The following is a 23,779-nucleotide window of genomic DNA, read 5'->3' on the forward strand; positions in this document are numbered from 1 at the left end:
GCCTACAGGGAGGAGGTGAGGGCCCTCGGAGTGTGGTGTCAGGAAAATAACCTCACACTCAACGTCAACAAAACAAAGGAGATGATCGTGGACTTCAGGAAACAGCAGAGGGAGCACCCCCCTATCCACATCGACGGGTAGTAAGAGAGGGTAGTAAGAGGTTAGTAAGTAAATCGAGAGGGTAGTAAGTTTTACGTTTCTCGGTGTGCACATCACAGACAAACTGAATTGGTCCACCCACACAGACAGCGTGGTAAAGAAGGCGCAGCAGCGCCTCTTCAACCTCAGGAGGCTGAAGAAATTTGGCTTGTCACCAAAAGCACTCACAAACTTTTACAGGTGCACAATTGAGAGCATCCTGTCGGGCTGTATCACCGCCTGGTACGGCAACTGCTCCGCCCACAACCGTAAGGCTCTCCAGAGGGTAGTGAGGTCTGCACAACGCATCACCGGGGGCAAACTACCAGGATACCTTCACCACCTGATGTCACAGGAATGCCATAAAGATCATCAAGGACAACAACTACCCAAGCCACTGCCTTATCACCCCGCTACCATCCAGAAGGCGAGGTCAGTACAGTTGCAAAGCAGGGACCGAGAGACTGAAAAACAGCTTCTATCTCAAGGCCATCAGACTGTTAAACAGCCACCACTAACATTGAGTGGCTGCTGCCAACATACTGACTCAACTCCAGCCACTTTAATATTGGGAAAATTGATGTAATAAATGTATCACTAGCCACTTTAAACAATGACACTTAATATAATGTTTAATACCCTACATTACTCTTCTCATATGTATATACTGTACTCTATACCATCTACTGCATCTTGCCATCTTTATGTAATTCATGTATCACTAGCCACTTTAAACAATGCCACTTTTATATGTTTACATACCCTACATTACTCTTCTCATATGTATATACTGTACTCAATACCATCTACTGCATCTTGCCTATGCCGTTCTGTACCATCACTCATTCACATATCTTTATGTACATATTCTTCATCCCTTTACACTTGTGTGTATAAGGTAGTTGTGGAATTGTTAGGTTAGATTATTATTGTTGGTTATTACTGCATTGTCGGAACTAGAAGCACAAGCATTTTGCTACACTCGCATTAACATCTGCTAACCATGTGTATGTGACAAATTAAATTTGATTTGATTTTAAAGCGGCTGTAGTCCGAGCTAAAGGTAACGACCACTAGCATTGGCTAGCAATGACTAAATAGCTAGTAGCTAATTAGCTGGCTAGCGGCTGATGGAAGTTCCAGTTATAAGGTATAAAAAAACAGCAGAGCTGTACCACATTGGGTGAGGCGGGTTGCAGGAAGGTATATTTAATTCGAAATTTGAAAAAAGAGATTGAAATATAATGAAATGTATACACAAAAAAAAACAGAAAAAGACTGAATATTTACATGGGACGAAAACACGTCTTACTGCTGCGCCATCTTGGAAGAAGAGAGGAGCGAGATGGATTTTGGCCGACATTCCCCAAATTTTGTCATCGATGATACATTTGATTTCAATACAGTTTCGTATTAGAATCTGTTACAGACAGAGTAAACTAAGTTTTGTAGACTTTACCCTTTGCCAAAGTAAAAAAAAAAGTTGCTTTGTTTAGAAGGATTGCAAGGCCTAATTGAGTTCTTGCACATGCATTTCAGAGTAGGCGTTCCCTATCGGAAATGCAGATACATGCTAGAATGCGCCAATAGGCTCTTTCTAGCTCGTTCTTGGCTCTGCCCATGTCGTTGCTTGTTCTGCCCACTATGATTCATTTGCTCCTATTGGAAACGACAGGCTGTGGTCTATCTTGGGTAGTTATAAAAAACATTTGGCAATAGTGTAGCAGGGCTGTAAGAGGGTCCATTGCAGGTTTGGGTAACTTAATGACCCAACGAAGGAAATGGAGCAGTACTTACCCAACTGTCTATAGGGGGCTCTTAAAGAAGAAAACGCTCATCAGTCTCATACAAATTCACAAGGATACAGTATACAGTAAAATCACTCTTTTCCAAATATGTTCAGTTAAAATAGAGCCACTGGCCAGCTTTATTCAAATAGTCTTATTAATTCCTTCAGGGTTGCTTTGAGTAGATGTCTCTACAAATCAGTGAGTGCTTTGGGATGGATTGAGTGGTAATTCAGGGTTTGGTGAGCTCCAGAAGCTGGTGCAGGATATAGTATTTTGGCCGTAGCGGACTTGCAGTGTCCTCCTCTCCCGGCTACTCAGTTAAGCATGGCCATCTTTATCCTTCAGCAGTACCTTGTCCTTCTGCATGTCCTCCCCAAATGGGTCCAGTATTAAAGGGACTGAAGCATGCACTAGACGCCTCCACAGAGGGTCCAGACTTGGCAGGCCCTCATTGGACAGTGCCTGCAACATTTTCTCCTCATCGTCGTCTTCTGCCTCCTCCCAGCCTTCGTTATCACTAAAGTCCTCAAAACTCCTCCACTGACCTGCACAGGATCTAGGGAGAGAGGCAAACACCAATGCAAACTGGATAGTCTTAAATATACGTCTGCCTGCACTCTAGTGAGTTACTATGGTTATGTTTTGGTCATGGTTACCTTGAGTGTTGTTTAGGTGAGGGACCCTGACTTTCCAAAGATGAAGACTCCCTTGTCTCCCACAATTTCCATTTCAAGCAAAAACTCCACTTCTCCACCAAGAGGTGCTGTTCAGCTTCAGACTCAGTCGCTGGGATGGGGAAGCACAGGATAGGACAGACTGATTTAAAGGTGTCAATGGAAAACCATAAGGAGATGTGAAGAACTCAGGATAATTTAGAAATGTGGTTGATTCAGTGTGAAGATATTTACGTGTAGTGTATTAGGAAAAAAATGTGTCAGGGGTCTCTATCCACCCCTACTCATCTGTCTGTGTGTTCAGTCTGTTACAGTCACCTTGCACATCTGCTTTGTATATGTTGGACAAGGGTATGTCTGCAGTGTCGTTGCTGTTGCTTTGATCTGGCTCGGCAAATAATGTGTAGGAGCTGCCAGTTGGCCATCTGACCATACGTGTTGAAGACTTCCTCTCCTTTCCGGGTACTTTACATGGACACAATCTTCAAATACTCCTGTAGATGCAGAGAGAAAGGAGAGAAAGGGACATATCATCACAGCATAACATATCGTATTCTTGCTTTAAACCCACTACATAAGATCAGTTTACAGAATATCAACTGTAGTTTTTTACATACAGGTGTGTACTCCAGATTGCCGTTGTGATTGGTTTAACAAGGTTTAACATGTACCGAATGGCCACCATCATGGGGGGATTGGGGCACTCATTCAGGGGCTCCTGGAAACTGCAGAGTAAAAGAAAGGAAGGAAATGAGAAACAGTGGATTATAGGATTGTATTCAGACCCAAACGGAAAGCACTTGAAGCATATCCACAGCACTACAGTACAAGTGTCAAAACAGTTGTTACTTCTGTCAGTAACCACCGAAATGGACAACATACATAGGACACTCCTTTTCAAAATCTTCACAAGTAAATCACCTCCACTCCATAGAGTGATAGGCCATGTTTTGGGACACAAGCAATGTTGACTGTTTAACCTCTAAAAAGACAGAAAAGAGAGAAAATGTGGATATGTCAAATTTAAACAGCTGTAACCCTTATTTCTGGTTGTAGATATTGTACACGACCTCCACTGGAGGACTTGTGGGTTCGGCAGTAAAAATAAACACGGGTTACCACTGAACTATAACTTGTAGTTTCTCTGGACCAAGTGATATAGCCAGCAGTCACGAACAATTTGCTTTACCTCTTTTTCCTTGTACTGTATAGTAAGACACTGATCTCACCTGGGGTGTGGTGTGTGGAAACAAATCGCTCAATCACACAAGAGGGGTTTGATGTGCAGAAATCATCACCCAATCACAGGAGTGGCTTTTAAAAGGAATATTATGGAGAATCTGGTTTGCATGTATGGTGCCAGAAACAAACCTGTTTCCCCAAAAACACGTTGCAAATATTAATTGCAATAGCTATTCTAGCCAGTTAGACTTCAGTTTTATATTTTACTGGCAATATGTTGGTGTGTCTAAAATGTATCCCAATGTGGGTCTTAATTGTGCTTAAGTAGGGTTGCAAAGTTACCGGCAATTTACCAAAGTTACTGGAACCTTCTGTAATTTTTGTTATTAACAGATGGGAATCTATGGTAACTTATACTTGAATAACTTCATTTTTTAAAATTCATATATAGTATTCATTCTTTATATCAGTGTCCATATTGTCCATGTGTTTGAGTTTCTAGTGGATAGACCATATGGTTCAAGAGAAAATTGCATAATTAATTAAAAAACAATGGCATTATTTATAACTCTGCAACTCTTCAAACCATTAACTTTTTTTCAACTGCTACCAGTTTGGTGCCAAAACATTTACAACAAAGACATAGAGGGTAAAATAAATACAAGTGTGCAAAAATATATATAAAGGAAACAAGTTCAGGGAGTGAGTGTTTTAATAAATAAAATAAACTATGAACACGGAACACAAACAACGCACCAACATGAAAACAGAATCAAGAACCAAGGGGAGTGACAGATATAGGGAAGATAATCAATGAGGTGATGGAGTCCAGATGAGTGTCATGAGGCGCAGGTGTGCAAGACGATGGTGACAGGTGTGCGGGATAATCAGCAGCTTGACGACCTAGAAGCCAGAGAGGGAGTATACGTGACAATACCCTTCCTTTGCAACCCTATGCGTAAGAATCATATATTGTATCTTATATTTTGGATGTATGATCAACTTTGTCAATTATGCTGCATTAACAATATACGTAAATTGTATACTTGACAGGAGGAAAATATCAAACGTCTATAATTTGGGTGGACTGTTTTGTAATGATGAACAAGCAGCATTGCAGAAAGCCAATCATCCCACTATTCTATAGCCCTTCCTTGATGACAGAATCCTGCAACTTCTCACCTGTAAGCCATGAAAAAACCACCATGCTTCTGTAGAGGTAAAGTGTGTGTCTCTCTGGGTCCCACAGGTTATGGTGTAACGTGATGAAAGGTAGGACGATGTCTCTGTACACTTTCTGGATGTTGGTGAGGTCAGTGTCCACCGCCTCTGGGATCCCAGTCCACTTCGAGAGTCTATCACTCTCATCCTTTGACCTACAAACCACATCCACAAAATACAACACAACCAAAATACCAGCAACTGGAATCACAGAGCGATCAGAGTATTTAAGTCTACTCAACTAAGAATATAAGATGTGCGTATGTACTGTATGTGTTTGACCTTACCAGAACATGGGGTGATCCAGAGCTGTGAAGTGAGGCCAGAGGGATAGGTAAGGCCTTCAGTGGGACTGGGGAGATGTGTACTCCTACATCAAATCCAGGAGGGGCACCCAGCCCGAAGTGCTCTCCAGAGATATTTACCTAGGGAGGCAGAGGACCAGATATTTTCTTTGGGGGCCTCCGACCAGAGGTGTGTGTGTGTGTGTGTGTGTGTGATGCAGTCTCACCTTCCAGCATTTGCCAGGACTTTTGTGGTGCAGAAGAGCCATTCTGGGTATAGTGAAGAGCAACTCCTCCCTCATCTATGTCCTACCAGCATGCCATACTCTGCTACTGTGTCCTCCTTGTTGACACAAATTAATAAGCATGAACACCGAATGCACAGAAGTCAGCTGAGATTCACCCCCAATACACCTAGGTCTGTGAATTGGAGGGCTTTTTACTTATTGTGGACAATGTCTTTATACTTTTTCTGGATATTATGAATGTGATTCCTTGCTGTTTCGTTTCCGCCTTTCACACCAATGCAGAAAGCTTTGGAGAGGGTCGCTGCCCTCTGTCTTCAGGAAACAAGGATCATCAGACCCTCACAACAACCAACAATGCAGGCTGGTTAGGTAGGATTAAATATCTTGACATGTAAAAAAAAAACGCACTATCAAAGATTCTTATTAATCTGGCTAGTTACGGGTTATTAACTTGCTAGCTACATAGCATTCATAACTTGCAAGCTACATAGCATTCATAACTTGAAATCGTTTACCAAAGCACTAACGGTAACTAGTCAGATCATTGCCTGGAAACCCGACGTTGAATTGCATTGAATTCTATCAAATCATGATGTCAGTGATCTTCAGGTCGGAAAGTCGGAGCTCTAGAAAGATGCTAGAGTTTCCGACTTGGAATTCCGAGTTGGATGACCGTTCAAAAAACATTTTCCCAGTTGGAGCTCTTGTTTTTCCCGAGTTCCAAGTTGTCTTGAACGCACTGAAGTCGGAGATTTCTGAATTTCCAGTTGTTTTACATAATCAGAGGGGAAGAGAGATGGCCTACTCGGCAGAAAATCCCTCCAGCAGGTGGTGTTTTTTAATGTTTTTCCAATCAAGCAATGAGTTTTTGTATGGAGGTAACGGAGAGAGTGTCGAATTAGGTCATATAGAATTAGGTCAATTAGGTCATAAAAAAAGGAATGGCTTTTTTTCTACGTGATGTTTATTTGATCTAATATAAGTTTCGGAATGCTTAAATTGTTATGAGTGTACTGACATAAGTAGGACATGTTACACATGGACCATTTCAACAAACTGCAATGGTCCACCCACACAAAGAGTGTGGTGAAGAAGGCACAACAGCACCTCTTCAACTTCAGGAGGCTGAAGAAATGTGGCTTGTCACCTAAAACCCTCACAAACTTTTACAGATGCACAATTGAGAGCATCCTGTCGGGCTGTATCACCGCCTGGTACTGCAACTGCACCGCCCACAAACACAAGGCTTTCTAGAGGGTGGTGCTGTCAGCACAACGCATCACCGGGGGAAAACTACCTGCCCTCCAAGACACCTACAGCACCCGATGTCACAGGAAGGCCAAAAAGATCACCAAGGACAACAACAGCCACTGCCTGTTCACCCCGCTACCATCCAGAAGGCGAGGCCAGTACAGGTGCATCAAAGCTGGGACCAAGAGACTGAAAAGCAGCTTCTATCTCAAGGCCATCAGACTGCTAAATAGACATAGGCATGCTGCCTACATACACTCAAAATCATTGGCCACTTAATAAATGGATCACTAGTCACTTTAATAATGCGTACATATCTTGCATTACTAATTTATTTAGCTAGGCAAGTCAGTTAAGAACAAATTCTTCTTTACAATGACAGCCTAGGAACAGTGGGTTAACTGCCTTGTTCAGGGTCAGAACAACAGCTCAGGGATTTGATCTAGCAACCTTTCAGTTACTGGCCCAATGCTCTAACTACTAGGCTACCTGCCGCCCCTCATACAGTATGTATATACTGTATTCTATACCATCTATTGCATCTTGCCTATGCCGCTCGGTCATCGCTCCTCCATATATTTATATGTACATATTCTTATGCCTTTACTTAGATTTGTGTGTATTGGGTAGTTGTTGTGGAATTGTTAGATTACTTAGACATTACTGCACTGTCGGAACTAGAAGCACAAGCATTTCGCTACACTCGTATTAACATCTGCTAACCATGTGTATGTGACCAATAAAATGCGATTTTACTTAAAAAATATATCGGAGTGGTCTCGAGATGGCTATGCATATTCATGACATGATGCTATAGTAGCATAGCATCTCTCCATTGAATACAGGCGGTTGACATCAACAACCCTCATCAAATATTTTTAAAAGGATTACAATAATGAGATGTATACACCAATCCAAATAAATTATAGGCGGGAGCTAGACAGCCTGCAATGTCGCTTTGTGGACACTGACTCCCATTGTTAGGGTGAAGAGACATGTACGCTACATGAACAAAGGTATGTGGACACCTGCTCGTCGAACATCTCATTCCAAAATCATGGGCATTAATACGGAGTTGGTCCCCCCTTTGCTGCTATAACAGCCTCCACTCTTCTGGGAAGGCTTTCCACTAGATGTTGGAACATTGCTGCGGGGACTTGCTTCCATTCAGCAACAAGAGCATTAGTGAGGTCAAGCACTAATGTTTGGCGATTAGGCCTGGCTCACAGTCGGCATCCAATTAATCCCAAAGGTGTTTGATGGGGTTGAGATCAGGGCTCTGTGCAGGCCAGTCAATTTCTTCCACACCGATCTCGACAAACCATTTCTGTATGGACCTTGCTTTGTGCATGGGGGCATTGTCATGCTGAAACAGGAAATGGCCTTCCCCATGTTGAAAGTCACTGAGCTCTTCAGTAAGGCCGTTCTACTGCCAATGTTTGTCTATGGAGATTGCATGGCTGTGTGCTCGATTTTATACACCTGTCAGCAATGGGTGTGGCTGAAATAGCCAAATTGACTCATTTGAAGGGGTGTCCACATATTTGGCCATGTAATGTATCTACTCTAAGATCCTGTCCTCTCTGGACTGCTTTCCCAGACCAACATTTCTCAGGATCATCAGGGCAAAGCAACAGTGATCTCTCCAGCTAGGTCCATAGTTCATCATGATGACTCCTGAACCTGCAAATATTGTGCAATGTTTATGCTCTGTCATGCTGTGTTATGTCATATCGCTTGTCTATTACAAAGTAACAGCTTCTTCCATTTGAGTCGCCTAGTTGAGACACTCATTCAGGGGTGTTACCTGACTGTTGCATTGTTTTAGTTACAGTAACATTAGATGAGGACATTTGTTGTACTAACACCTTTGCCTCGTGTGATTTGGCTGAGTAGGAAGAGTCCATTGGGTCACCCAGCAACATCTACAGCCCTGATCACCAATTCTTCCTTCGTAGCCTTTGTTCCATTGATGATCACAGAAGGTCTGCCTCGAAGTAGAGGCTGAACACCTTCCCATAGCGCGTTGACAGCTGTTTTGATGAAAAACACATGTAAAAGTGTCGTTGATTATTAGAAGAAATCTGAAGTTTCTCATATATTCCTTTCTTGTCACCAGCTTGATTGAAATCTCTGTGACATTTTAGAAATGTACTTTGCTAAAATGTATTAAATATGCTTTGATCCGTGTATTAAAGCATGGATGTAATTCATTTCAAATTCTTATTCTAATAAATGTATTTCCTCGTGTCAGTTGTGTTGTGACAACTTAGGGGTGGTATACAGAAGATAGCCCTATTTGGTAAAAGACCAAGTCCATATTGTGGCAAGAACAGTTAAAATAAGCAAAGAGAAACGACAGTCCATCATTACTTTAAGACGTGAAGGTCAGTCAATCACAAACATTTCAAGAAAAGTTCTTCAAATGCAGTTAGAAAAACCATCAAGCACTATGATGAAACTGTCTCTCATGAGGACCGCCACAGGAAAGGAAGACCCAGAGTTACCTCTGCTGCAGAGGATAAGTTCATTAGAGTTACCAGGCTCAGAAATTGCAGCCCAAATAAATGCTGTCACGTCCTGACGTCAGTTCCTTTTTTATGTCTCTATTTTAGTTTGGTCAGGGTGTGAGTTGGGGTGGGCATTCTATGTTTTTGTATTTCTGTGTTAGGCCTGGTATGGTTCCCAATCAGTGGCAGCTGTTTATCGTTGTCTCTGATTGAGAACCATACTTAGGCAGCCTGTTTTCCCACTATGATTTGTGGGTAGGTGTTTTGTGTTTCTGCACCTGACAGGACTGTTTAGTTTTCGTTCATTCTCTTTGTTATTTTGTTTTGTGTTCAGTTTTAAATAAAAGCTGCGCTTTGTTCCACACCTTCCTCAGACGAACATCGTTACAGAACTACCCACCACCAAAAAAGGACCAAGCAGCGTGGTAATCAGGAGCAGAGGGTTCTGGACTTGGGAGGAGATACTGGAAGGCAAGGGACCCAGGACACAGGCTGGGGAATATCGCCGCCCCAAGGAAGATCTGGAGGCAGCGAGAGGTAAGGCAGCGCAACAGGCACGAGAGGCAGCCCCCAAATTTTTTGGGGGGGGGGCACATGGGGAGATTGGCGGAGTCAGGCGATAGACCTTACCGGAAGAAGCGTGCTTACCGGAAGAAGCGCAGTACTGGTCAGGCACCGTGTTATGAGGTCAAGCGCACGGTGTCGCCAGTACGCGCTCATAGCCCGGTGCACTATAGGCCAGCCCCCCGCAAGTGCCATGCGAGAGTGGGCATCCAGCCAGGGCCTATTGTGCCAGCTCAGCGTGTTTGGTCTCCGGTACGCCGTTTCGGCCCAGGGTATCCTGCGTGCTGTGTCTCCATGCATTGAGAATTTGGGCATTGAGCCTAAGGGAGAGGTGCGAGTGGTATGCACCTGATCTCCAGTGCTCACCCACAGCCCGGTTCAACCTGTGCCTGCACTCTGGAGGGTCCGGGCTAAAGGGGTCATCCAGTCTGGAGGAGTGGTGCCAAGGCTGCGCACCAGAGCTCTAGTGCTCCCCCACAGCCCGGTCCATCCGGTGCCTCTTCCACGCACCAGGCCTCCTGTAGGTCTCCCCAGCCTGGTGGGTCCTGTGGCAGCCCCACACACTAGGCTGTCTCTCCATCTCCTCCCTCCAGGTTCTCCCGCCTGTCCGGCACTTCCAGAGCCGCCCTTCACTCCGGCGCTGCCAGAGTCGCCCTTCAGTCCGGCGCTGCCAGAGTCTCCCGCCTGTCCGGCGCTGCCAGAGTCTCCCGCCTGTCCGGCGCTGCCAGAGTCTCCCGCCTGTCCGGCGCTGCCAGAGTCTCCCGCCTGTCCGGCGCTGCCAGAGTCTCCCGCCTGTCCGGCGCTGCCAGAGTCTCCCGCCTGTCCGGCGCTGCCAGAGTCTCCCGCCTGTCCGGCGCTGCCAGAGTCTCCCGCCTGTCCGGCGCTGCCAGAGTCTCCCGCCTGTCCGGCGCTGCCAGAGTCTCCCGCCTGTCCGGCGCTGCCAGAGTCTCCCGCCTGTCCGGCGCTGCCAGAGTCTCCCGCCTGTCCGGCGCTGCCAGAGTCTCCCGCCTGTCCGGCGCTGCCAGAGTCTCCCGCCTGTCCGGCGCTGCCAGAGTCTCCCGCCTGTCCGGCGCTGCGCTGCCAGAGTCTCCCGCCTGTCCGGCGCTGCGCTGCGCTGCCAGAGTCTCCCGCCTGTCCGGCGCTGCGCTGCGCTGCCAGAGTCTCCCGCCTGTCCGGCGCTGCGCTGCCAGAGTCTCCCGCCTATTCGGGGCCTGCTGTAAGGGCCCCCAGTCCGGGGTCGGCGGCAAGGGTCGCCACTCCAAAGGCGCCACTTAAGTGGGCCAAGACTATGGTGGAGTGGGGTCCACGTCCCGCGCCAGAACCACCACCGCAGCCAGGGTTTTGCGGCCGGAGTCCGTACCTTTGGGGGGTGGGGGGGTACGGTCATGTCCTGACCTTAGTTCCTTTTTTATGTCTCGATTTTAGTTTTGTTGTTATTTTGTTTTGTGTTCAGTTTAAATAAAAGTAACATGAACACTTACCACGCTGCGCTTTGGTCCACACCTTCCTCAGACGAACATCGTTACAAATGCAGAGTTCAAGTAACAGACACATCTCAGCATCAACTGTTCAGAGGAGTTGTGAATCCGGCCTTCGTGGTTGAATCGCTGCAAAGAACCCACTACTAAAGGACACCAATAAGAAGACGACACTTGCTTGGGCAAAGAAACAGGAGCAATGGACATTAGACCGGTGGTAATTTGTCCTTTTGGTCTGAGTCCAAATTTGAGATTATTGGTTCCAACCGCCGTGTCTTTGTGAGACGCAGAGTAGGTGAACGTGTGTGTGTGCATGTGTGGTTCCCACAGTGACGCATGGAGGATGTGTGACGGTATGGGGGTGCTTTGCAGGTGACACTGTTGGTGATTTATTTAGATTTATTTATTTAATTACAACCTGTAATTAAAATAGATTTTTGGGTGGGGTTGTATCATTTGATTTACAGAACATGCCTACCACTTAGAAGATGCAAAAGATTTTTTATTGTGAAACAAATAAGAACTTTTTTATTTTACTTGAGCATGCATAACTATTCACCCCCCAAAAGTCAATACTTTGTAGAGCCACCTTTTGCAGCAATTACAGCTGCAAGTCTCTTGGGGTATGCCTCTATAAGCTTGGCACATCTAGCCGCTGGAATTTTTGTCCATTCTTCACGGCAAAAGTGCTCCAGCTCCTTCAAGTTGGATGGGTTTAGCTGGTGTACAGCAATCTTTAAGTCATACCACAGATTCTCAATTAGATTGAGGTCTGGGCTTTGATTAGGCCATTACAAGACTTGTTAAATGTTTCCCCTTAAACCACTCGAGTGTTGCTTTAGAAGTATACTTAGGGTCATTGTCCTGCTGGAAGGTGTACCTCCGTCCCAGTCTAAAATCTCTGGAAGACTGAAACAGGTTTCCCTCAAGAATTTCCCTGTTTAGCGCCATCCATCATTCCTTCAATTCTGGTCAGTCCCAATTCTGGTTGCCCAGTCCCTGCCAATGAAAAACATCCCCACAACATGATGCTGCCACCACCATGCTTCACTGTGGGGATGGTGTTCTCAGGGTGATGAGGTGTTGGGTTTGCACCAGACAGTGTTTTCCTTGATGGCCAAAAAGCTACATTTTAGTCTCATCTGACCAGAGTACCTTCTTCCATACGTTTGGGGAGTCTCCCACATGCCTTTTTTCTTTAAGCAATGGATTTTTATGGCCACTCTTCCGTAAAGGCCAGCTCTGTTCAATAGACAGATACTCCAATCTCTGCTGTGGAGCTTTGCAGCTCCTTCAGGGTTATCTTTGATCTCTTTGTTGTCTCTCTGATTAATGCCCTCCTTGCCTGGTCTGTGAGTTTTGGTGGGCGGCCCTCTCTTGGCAGGTTTGGTGTGGTGCCATATTCTTTACATTTTTTATAATGGATTTAATGGTGCTCTATGGGATGTTCTAAGTTTCAGATTTTTTTTATAACCCAACCCTGATCTGTACTTCTCCATAACTTTGTCCCTGACCTGTTTGGTGAGCTCCTTGGTCTTCATGGTGCCACTTGCTTGGTGATGCCCCTTGCTTAGTGGTGTTGCAGTTCTCTGGGGCCTTTCAGAACAGGTATGTATGTATGTATGTATGTATGTATGTATTACTGAGATCATGTGACAGATCATGTGACACTTAGATTGCACACAGGTGGAATTTATTTAACCAATTATGTGGCTTATGAAGGTAATTGGTTGTACCAGATCTTATTTAGGGGCTTCATAGTAAAGGTGGTGAATACATATGCACGCACCACTTTTCAGTTTTTATAAAAAAAATTTGAAACAAGTCATTTTTCACTTCACCAATTTGGACTATTTTGTGTATGTCTATTACATGAAATCTAAATAAAATCCATTTAAATGTCAGGTTGTAATGCAACAAAATAGGAAAAACACCAAGGGGGATGAATACTTCTGCAAGGCAATGCATATTACAGAATGTCATGATCGTCGTAATGATTGGACCAAGGTGCAGCGTGGTAGGTGTACATTATCCTTTAATAAATGAACAAAAACAACAAACTACCAAACGAAACATGAAGCTACTGGTGTGCACACAGGCAACTAACTGTAGACAAGATCCCACAAAACACAATGGGGAAAATGGCTACCTAAATATGATCCCCAATCAGAGACAACGATAAACAGCTGTCTCTGATTGGGAACCATACCAGGCCAACATAAATCATTAATCACCTAGATGACCCACCCTAGTCACTGTCACGCCCCAACCAACACAGAGAATAAACAGCTCTCTATGGTCGGGGCGTGACACAGAAACACTACAGACAAGACAGAACTGTCCGATCTGAACAGCCATTCAGTGGTCCTGGTAGTCTGGGTAGAATAAGAGCAGAAGAAAACATGAGCAAAATTGAAATAAGAGACAATAGTATATGTGAAATACTTAACATAATAAAGAAATAAGATGATGAGATTGGTAACTACATAATATACTACCAACCTAATCTGAATATTTCTCAGAAGAATGTATCTTCTTAAGGATTGCTCTGTCTTTGGCCAGCTTCTCCTTGAACTCCTGGCAGGGGAGGGTGACATTTGTCTTCACAATAAGCATGGCCTTGATGGTAGGAACAGTGAACCTATTTCTTGCTGCTGTCCATATATCATTCATTTGGGAGAACACTCTTGACTGGTGCATTACTTCTAGGTAAGCACATGACAACAGACACCAATCTAGCCAGGTTAGTGTGTGGGATGTCATTCTCTTCGAAGTGGGTAACCACCGTGTCTCAGATGTTTTCCATTCTTCAAGCAATTCCCCCTTCAGGAACTCTTGCAGGCCGGTAACCGCGTCAAACAATGCATCCTCATTGATGGTCACATTGGGGCATTTTCCTGCAGTGTGGCTGCTGCCTTCTAGATCTCTTCACGTTGATGTTGCCTTTTTAAAAGGAGACAATGTAAATCTTTTAGATTATGTAAAAATGATCTTACAATATCTGACTACTATTGGCAGCAGCTTTACATGTCCATGATTGATGCATCAATGGACAGGGACACAAATTCAACCTGGTCTAGGTCCGGGTGTTACCAAAGTAGTTGCCCATGTTGCTAACACGTTACTCACTATGGCGTAACTATGATTGTGTCGCATAGTGTGGTATGCAAAGACACCCTCCTGCACAGCTAAATCATATTCTTCTTGGGAAAGCTCTACCTTCTTGAAGAATGTGGTGACAGAGGGCATACCAACACGGGCAATCGGAGAGGCTTTATGCTTTTTCACCTGTTGATGTTCTACCCCTGTCGTTCTTCATCCGCTGCCAATTGAAAAAGAGGAATTGCAGGGTGCAGTGAGGAACGCCACTAGATTGTAGCTTGTGCTAGCCTTGCCCAAATCTCAGTGTTATCAAGGTTGGTGTAAAACTGTTATAACATGTGTTCTCTCTTTTCCCTGTGAAAGTCAATATGGTTTCTAGGTGGTGTGGAACATGTGAGTGACCATTGTTCCAGATGAGGGATTGTTGGAAACCAATTTTTTTTTGTAACTAACTAATTGACTTGAGCAAGTTTTTACTATGTTTATAACTATATAAGTGGACCAATTAATTGGTTAGATGGAATGATTTATGAGCAAGTGTATATGTGGCCGGAGGCAAAGTACAAAGGGGGCCTGTTGCTGAGACAGAATGTTTCTATAAGGGTGAGGTAAGTCCCGGGGCAAAGGAACCTATGCAGGCCCAGAGTAGTGGCCTAGAAGATGGTAATAGTAGAAGGAGTCCTGAACCAAAGGGACAAACGCAAGCCTGGAGTGGCCCAGAAGTTAAGGCGGTTAACTTCACTATAGCATTGGCAGGACAAATGCCTTTTAAGACTATGATCAACAATGTATTATGAATCTTAATGGACCAAATGCTCGCTCTGTTGGGTTTGTGGTGACAGCTATGAGAACCGTTCCAAACAATGAGAAGATCTGAAGGATCCGTTTAAGAGACGACAAACCTCCTGGAATGAGAAGTGACATCACTCACACTTAGGCACATACCTCCAGGTACTTTGGTGTGTTTTCCCTGGGTATGGAGTTGCATGTCCTAATTCGAGAAAATTGGCAATGCTACTCGAAATGCCCGGGAACATTTGAATGGGGAAATAAAATAATTGCGTAAATTGGCTCTGCAAAACAGAGAGGCTCTTGGCTATCTTTTGGCAGGTCAATGGGGGGCACTTGTGCAATCATTGGCGATGAATGTTGTACTTTTGTCCCAGATCACTCTTCTAATATGACTGATCTCGCCGAATACATTGCCACTGCAACTTGGTTGGAATCCCTGGAAGTTGGCGATCCCAAATTGCCAAATGGGCTGCAGCATGTGTTTTATGCTTAGTTTGCCTAATTGTGTTATTAACATGCGGTGTATGTGGTTTATGCTTAGTTTGCCTAATTGTGTTATTAACATGCGGTGTATGTGGTTTATGCTTAGTTTGCCTAATTGTGTTATTAACATGCGGTGTATGTGGTTTATGCTTAGTTTGCCTAATTGTGTTATTAACATGCGGTGTATGTGGTTTATGCTTAGTTTGCCTAATTGTGTTATTAACATGCGGTGTATGTGGTTTATGCTTAGTTTGCCTAATTGTGTTATTAACATGCGGTGTATGTGGTTTATGCTTAGTTTGCCTAATTGTGTTATTAACATGCGGTGTATGTGTTTTTTTTTTAAATTCACTCCCGTCAATAAAAGTACAACCTTTATTATGATTCTATTACCATACTAATTTGATTGTATAACCCAGAATGAAGGGTTTGAAGGTGTCGGTCTCATTACATTTAGGGAGTAGGGAATGTGGAGGAAAATGGATTGTCTGGAGACAGCCTTGAACTGTATATCTTGTCTCATAAAATCATGAGTTCCTGTAGGTGCTGGGTAGAGGTATTAAGGGGAGACGCTCCCTCCTCAGACCTTTTGGCAGAACCCCCAGAATATGTTCTATAAGTTAAGATAGGAGACGGTGCTAGACACATGCAGGAACCAACCTATGAACCATGCCTATGTAGCTTGTCTGTGTAAGCAGTATATAAGAGAACTAACGGGACTGCCCCATAGAAGCTCACTTCAGACCCGTACTTTATGCATCTAAGTTTGACTGTGGCCTCTCCAACTTGCTGTTAATAAAGAATGATTCATTTAAGATTGACTTCTGGTGTCCCTGGTGGTAATTTCCACAACGTTAGTATAGCTGAGGGATTGGTATATAGTATTTTAATCATATTAATTAAATTGGAGCCGAGTCCCATATGTTCAGAATCCGATCAAAGATATGACAATTCTAGTCTATCAAAAGCTTTTTCTGCATCAAGATGTATAACTACCAAAGGAGCTTTGGTTTCTGATGAAGCATGTAAGATATAATAGACGACGGCGGTTATCTGAGAATAATTGTATTTTAACAAACCCGAGACGGGACGACAGAATCTTTGAAAATAGGTTCATATCTGTGAGAGCACTGGATTGTTGGAAAGCGTATGCCACCTTTCCAACAACCCAGTTCGTCAACTTTTTGCCCTGCTAGAGCTGCCCCGGTCAACTGTAAGTGCTGTTATTGTGAAGTGGAAACGTCTAGGACCAACAACGGCTCAGCCGGGAAGTGGTAGTCTACATAAAGCTCACAGATTGGGACCGCTGAGTGCTGTAGCGCGTAAAAATCATCTGTCCTTGGTTGCAACACTCATTGTCGAGTTCCAAACTGCCTATGAAAGTAACATCAGCACAAGAACTGTTCATCGGGAGCTTCATGAAATGGGTTTCCATGGCCGAGCAGCCGCACACAAGCTTAAAATCAACATGCACAATGCCAAGCATCGGCTGGAGGGGTGTAAAGCTCGCCACCATTGGACTCTGGTGCAGTGGAAACGTGTTCTCTGGAGTGATGAATCACGCTTCTCCATCTGGCAGCCCGACGGACAAATCTGGGTTTGGCAGATGCTAGGAGAACGCTACCTGCCCCAATGCATAGTGCCAACTGTAAAGTCTGGTGGAGGAGCAATAATGGTCTGGGGCTGTTTTCATGGTTCGGGCTAGGTGCCTTAGTTCCAGCTAAGGGAAATTTTAACGCTACAGCATATAATGACATTCTAGACGATTCTGTGCTTCCAACTTTGTGGCAACAGTTTGGGGAAGGCCTTTTCCTGTTTCAGCATGACAATGCCCCCGTGCACAAAGCGAGGTTCATACAGAAATAGTTTCTTGAGATCGGTGTAGAAGAACTTGACTGCCTGCACAGAGCCCTGACCTCAACCCCATCGAACACCTTTGGGATGAATTGGAACGCCGACTGCGAGCCAGGCCTAATCGCCCAACATCAGTGCCTGTCCTCACTAAGGCTCTTGTGGCTGAATGGATACAGTGCCTTGCGAAAGTATTCGGCCCCCTTGAACTTTGCGATCTTTTGCCACATTTCAGGCTTCAAACATAAAGATATAAAACTGTATTTTTTTGTGAAGAATCAACAACAAGTGGGACACAATCATGAAGTGGAATGACATTTATTGGATATTTCAAACTTTTTTAACAAATCAAAAACTGAAAAATTGGGCGTGCAAAATTATTCAGCCCCTTTACTTTCAGTGCAGCAAACTCTCTCCAGAAGTTCAGTGAGGATCTCTGAATGATCCAATGTTGACCTAAATGACTAATGATGATAAATACAATCCACCTGTGTGTAATCAAGTCTCCGTATAAATGCACCTGCACTGTGATAGTCTCAGAGGTCCGTTAAAAGCGCAGAGAGCATCATGAAGAACAAGGAACACACCAGGCAGGTCCGAGATACTGTTGTGAAGAAGTTTAAAGCCGGATTTGGATACAAAAAGATTTCCCAAGTTTTAAACATCCCAAGGAGCACTGTGCAAGCGATAATATTGAAATGGAAGGAGTATCAGACCACTGCAAATCTACTAAGACCTGGCCGTCCCTCTAAACTTTCAGCTCATACAAGGAGAAGACTGATCAGAGATGCAGCCAAGAGGCCCATGATCACTCTGGATGAACTGCAGAGATCTACAGCTGAGGTGGGAGACTCTGTCCATAGGACAGCAATCAGTCGTATATTGCACAAATCTGGCCTTTATGGAAGAGTGGCAAGAAGAAAGCCATTTCTTAAAGATATCCATAAAAAGTGTTGTTTAAAGTTTGCCACAAGCCACCTGGGAGACACACCAAACATGTGGAAGAAGGTGCTCTGGTCAGATGAAACCAAAATTGAACTTTTTGGCAACAATGCAAAACGTTATGTTTGGCGTAAAAGCAACACAGCTGAACACACCATCCCCACTGTCAAACATGGTGGTGGCAGCATCATGGTTTGGGCCTGCTTTTCTTCAGCAGGGACAGGGAAGATGGTTAAAATTGATGGGAAGATGGATGGAGCCAAATACAGGACCATTCTGGAAGAAAACCTGATGGAGTCTGCAAAGACCTGAGACTGGGACGGAGATTTGTCTTCCAACAAGACAATGATCCAAAACATAAAGCAAAATCTACAATGGAATGGTTCAAAAATAAACATATCCAGGTGTTAGAATGGCCAAGTCAAAGTCCAGACCTGAATCCAATCGAGAATCTGTGGAAATAACTGAAAACTGCTGTTCACAAATGCTCTCCATCCAACCTCACTGCGCTCGAGCTGTTTTGCAAGGAGGAATGGGAAAAAATGTCAGTCTCTCGATGTGCAAAACTGATAGAGACATACCCCAAGCGACTTACAGCTGTAATCGCAGCAAAAGGTGGCGCTACAAAGTATTAAGGGGGCTGAATAATTTTGCACGCCCAATTTTTCAGTTTTTGATTTGTTAAAAAAGTTTGAAATATCCAATAAATGTCGTTCCACTTCATGATTGTGTCCCACTTGTTGTTGATTCTTCACAAAAAAATACAGTTTTATATCTTTATGTTTGAAGCCTGAAATGTGGCAAAAGGTCGCAAAGTTCAAGGGGGCCGAATACTTTCGCAAGGCACTGTACAAAGCCACGCAGTGATGTTCCAACATCTAGTGGAAAGCCTTCCCAGAAGAGTGGAGGCTGTTATAGCAGCAAAGTGGGGACCAACTCCATATTAATGCCCAGGATTTTGGAATGAGATGTTCGACGAGCAGGTGTCCACATACTTTTGTTCATGTTGTGTGTGTATATATTACATAACTCAAATATACTTACTTAAGAAAATGTTTCCCGACAAATGACAAATTAAAACACATCTGTGTATCAAACACAAATATAAAACAAATGATAGCTGGCTAGACTAACTACCGGTCTAAAAAATTGACATGGCCTATTGTCAGCTAATTGAGTGACTGACATAACGAGAGAAACTGTTGATGCACAACCAAATTTCGAAATTGCACCTGGTGTATTCTTACTCTCAATAGTAAGTTGAGAGGGGCCCTAAGTAACCGCTTATATGGCTTATGCCTGGAGCTGGCCCTGACTACCTAGCATGCTATTTTGTTGCTAGTAACCACATGACAAGCCATGCTGGACAATGCTAGCTTGGCTAGGTTAGCATGGCTAGTTAGGGAATGTTGGCCGTGACTCATCCTTTTCTTGTGTTTGTGGCCAAAGCATAAATTACACAGGGAAAAAACACTTTAAAAACTTGCTTGCGATTTCCTCGTATGAGGTGACCAGATGTCTCATTGGCCAATCAGCTGTTTACCGGTATTTGCCAACACCATTTTGTTGTTTGCGTACGGCCACACCATTCAAACACAGAAAAGTTGCTTTTTAACATAATACATTTTTTACATTTTGGAAGGAAGACAAGTTTACTCATATTGTAATTAATTATATGTAATATTTCATACAAATCTGGAAACAGTGAACAGCTACTTTTAAGCTACCTAAACTCCCATGAAAAAACACACACACACGTTGTCTAGTTCATCCAGGCAGCTGTCAGCGAAGTCCATTGGTTTACTAGGAACTCGGATCTTCTTACGCTCAGTGACCATGTCAATGGAAATCTGTTTACTGGATTCTACAAGTTAAGACAGGAATCCATACTTTGGTTTTGTGTACCTGGCCACTGTCTCCAAATGCTCAGTTTGGATTGGATTTGTACCACATGTGTAAAAATGTTTACTTTTGGAGACAGTGGCCAGATAAACAAAACCAAAGCATGGATTGCTATCTTACCTTGTCCATAGACTGATTACAGGGCAAGGAAACCATTATGCAAATTGGGTGAAGTATCCCTTTAAGTCCAGGTCTGACTAACATGAAGTGATAAACCTATTAAATTGGTATAATACCATAGCCCAGGGTCCATTAGTGATATTTGCATTCTCATTGAAGATAAGAATAAAGAACTTAAGAAAGTTGTCATCCTAATCATAGCGGGACCCAAATAGTACAAGATAAAGGATATTGAATGAAGATTTATGGAAGATAGTGTGAACGTCCATGGTTTTCCCTGTACAAAATACAAATATATAGTAGTATTTATTCATGATGAAATCAGTTAGATTACTAATATGATACGTTTCTTTACCACAAAGACAGATTCATGTCCATTTTAAATGTTCTACTTTCGTACCAACACTTTTCTCCAAGGGTGCAATGATGTATGATGTCTCCCCCAGAATCCTCTCCTCCATTGACTTCTTTACCAGACCAAAGTTTCTAAGGGTCATCAGGGTGAAGAGACGTTGCTCTCACCAGCGTGAGCCCTATTTCGAAAGAATGAAACCTGGGGAGGGGATTTTTAAAAATCTGATGAGCAGCTTACATTATATGATTTTGAAGAAAATAAAAACTATAATCAGAGGGTAGTTTCAGGAGCTCTGCACAGTAAATAAAAAACACATCATTTCTAAATTATGAAATGTATTTCTGGTTGATTCTAAAAATAGAAGAGTTGGTGTTGCTATTACCTTCCCCTTGTGGAGTGGTTGAGCATAAAGTTTTGGGATCTTCCTGTAAAGTCCACAGCCTTGGTAACCAGGGCCTCCTTCATAGATTTAAGCCCATTGAGAATCACAGCTGGCCTTCCACCAATATAAAGTCTGAAAACCTTCCCAGAGTGATCTGCCAACTACTTGGGAAAGGGCACATGAGGACACATTGCATATAACACAGTAACACTGTGATTACAAGCGATGCAAGATAACATCACCCTTTTATGAAGAAATGACAATAGAAATATGAATAAGAATAAGAAATATGAATAAGAATAAGAAATAAAAGGAACAAGTAATTAAAGAGCAGAAGCAAAATAACAATAGCGAGACTAAATACAGGGGGTACCGGTACAGAGTCAATGTGCGGGGGCACCGGTTAGTCGAGGTAATTGAGGTAATATGTACATGTGGGTAGAGTTATTAAAGTGATTATGCATAGATAATAACAGAGAGTAGCAGCGGTGTAAAAGAGAGAGGGGGCAATGCAAATAGTCTGGGTAGCCATTTGATTAAATGTTCAGGAGTCTTATGGCTTGTGGGTAGAAGCTGTTAGAAGCCTCTTGGACCTGGACTTGGCGTTCCGGTACTGCTTGCCATGCGATAGCAGAGAGAACAGTCTATGACTAGGGTGGCTGGAGTTTGACAATATATAGAGGTCCTGGATGGCAGGAAGCTTGGCCCCAGTGATGTACTGGGCCGTACGCACTACCCTCTGTAGTGCGTTGAGGTCGGAGGCTGAGCAGTTGCCATACCAGGCAGTGACTGTAGAACCTTTTGAGGATCTGAGGACCGATTCCAAATCTTTTCAGTCTCCTGAGGGGGAATAGGTTTGGTTGTGTCCTCTTCACGACTGTCTTGGTGTGCTTGGACCATGTTAGTTTGTTGGTGATGTGGACACCAATAACTTGACGTTCTCAACTTGCTCCACTACAACCCCGTCGATGAGAATAGGGGCGTGCTCGGTCCTCCTTTTCCTGTAGTCCACAATCATCTCCTTTGTCTTGATCACGTTGAGGGACAGGTTGTTGTCCTGGCACCAAACGGCCAGGTCTCTGACCTCCTCCCTATAGCCTGCGTCCTCGCTGTTGGTGATCAGGCTTACCACTGTTGTGTCATTGGCAAACTTAATGATGGTGTTGGAGTTGTACCTGGCCATGCAGTCATGAGTGAACAGGGAATACAAGAGGGGACTGAGCATGCACCCCTGAGGGGCCCCTGTGTTGAGAATCAGAGGATGTGTTGCCCCCGACCTTTACCGCCTGGGGGCAACCCGTCAGGAAGTCCAGGATCCAGTTGCAGAGGGAGGCTCCTTGAAAGTGGCAGCTCTAGCCTTTAGCTCAGTGCTGATGTTGCTTGTAATCCATGGCTCCTGGTTCGGGTATGTACATACGGTCACTGTGGGGACAACGTCATCGATGCACTTATTGATGAAGCCAATGACTGATGTGGTGTACTCCTCAATGCCATCGGAAGAATCCCGGAACATGTTCCAGTCTGATAGCAAAAGAGTCCTGTAGCTTAGCATCTGCTTCATCTGATCACTTTTTTATTGACCAAGTCACTGGTGCTTCCTGCTTTAATTTTTGCTTGTAAGCAGGATTCAGGAGGATAGAATTATGGTCCGATTTGCCAAATGAATTGACGAGGGAGAGCTTTGTATGCGTCTCTGTGTGTGGAGTAAAGGTGATCTATTTTTTCTCATTCTATGTATTTATTTATTTGAATTCATTAGATTTATGTTTATTGTTATTGTATTTTAATTTGTCTCATTTAGAAAATGTAGGACTATTTTATTTTCACAGCTTTTTTTATTTTATTTGTTAAGCACTTTGAAATGCATCTCTTGTAAGAAATGTGCTCTATAAATAGTTTTATTAAATTTGTATCTTCACAAATTGATTCTAATTAAATAGCAACCATTTTTGATCCAGTTTTGAGTTAAAGGCATAACTTGGTCCTTGTCACACAACCCCATTTACAAATGTTCAACTGTATTAAGGTTTCAACACCTATCGTCACGCACAGAAGAACAAGGTCTGGATATTGAAATCATGTCATGTTTGAACTTTTTTTCAACATTGTCATTATGTTAATATTTACAGGTCTGATAAAAAAATATATCAGGCTTATTGGCAGCTACAGTTAAAGTCGGAAGTTTACATACACTTAGGTTGGAGTCATTAAAACCTGTTTTTCAACCACTCCACAAATGTCTTGTTAACAAACTATAGTTTTGGCAAGTCGGTTAGGATACTTTGTGTATGACACAAGTAATTTTTCCAAAAATTGTTTACAGGCACATTATTTCACTTTTAATTCACTGTATCACAATTCCAGTGGTCAGAAGTTTACATGCACCAAGTTGACTGTGCCTAATTGACATCAGTTGAGTCAATTGGAGGTGTAACTGTGGATGTACTTCAGGGCCTACCTCCAAACTCAGTGCCTCTTTGCTTGACATCATGGGAAACTCTAAAGGAATC

General features: G+C 43.5%; 1 pseudogene; it reads right to left on the reverse strand.

The window, feature by feature from the left end:
* Positions 1 to 2,157: 2,157 nt before the first annotated feature.
* LOC139399825 (N-lysine methyltransferase setd6-like) lies at positions 2,158 to 22,782 on the reverse strand (annotated as a pseudogene).
* Positions 22,783 to 23,779: the final 997 nt, after the last annotated feature.

This window comes from Oncorhynchus clarkii, chromosome 1, assembly GCF_045791955.1.
Source record: "Oncorhynchus clarkii lewisi isolate Uvic-CL-2024 chromosome 1, UVic_Ocla_1.0, whole genome shotgun sequence".
NCBI lineage: Eukaryota > Metazoa > Chordata > Actinopteri > Salmoniformes > Salmonidae > Oncorhynchus > Oncorhynchus clarkii.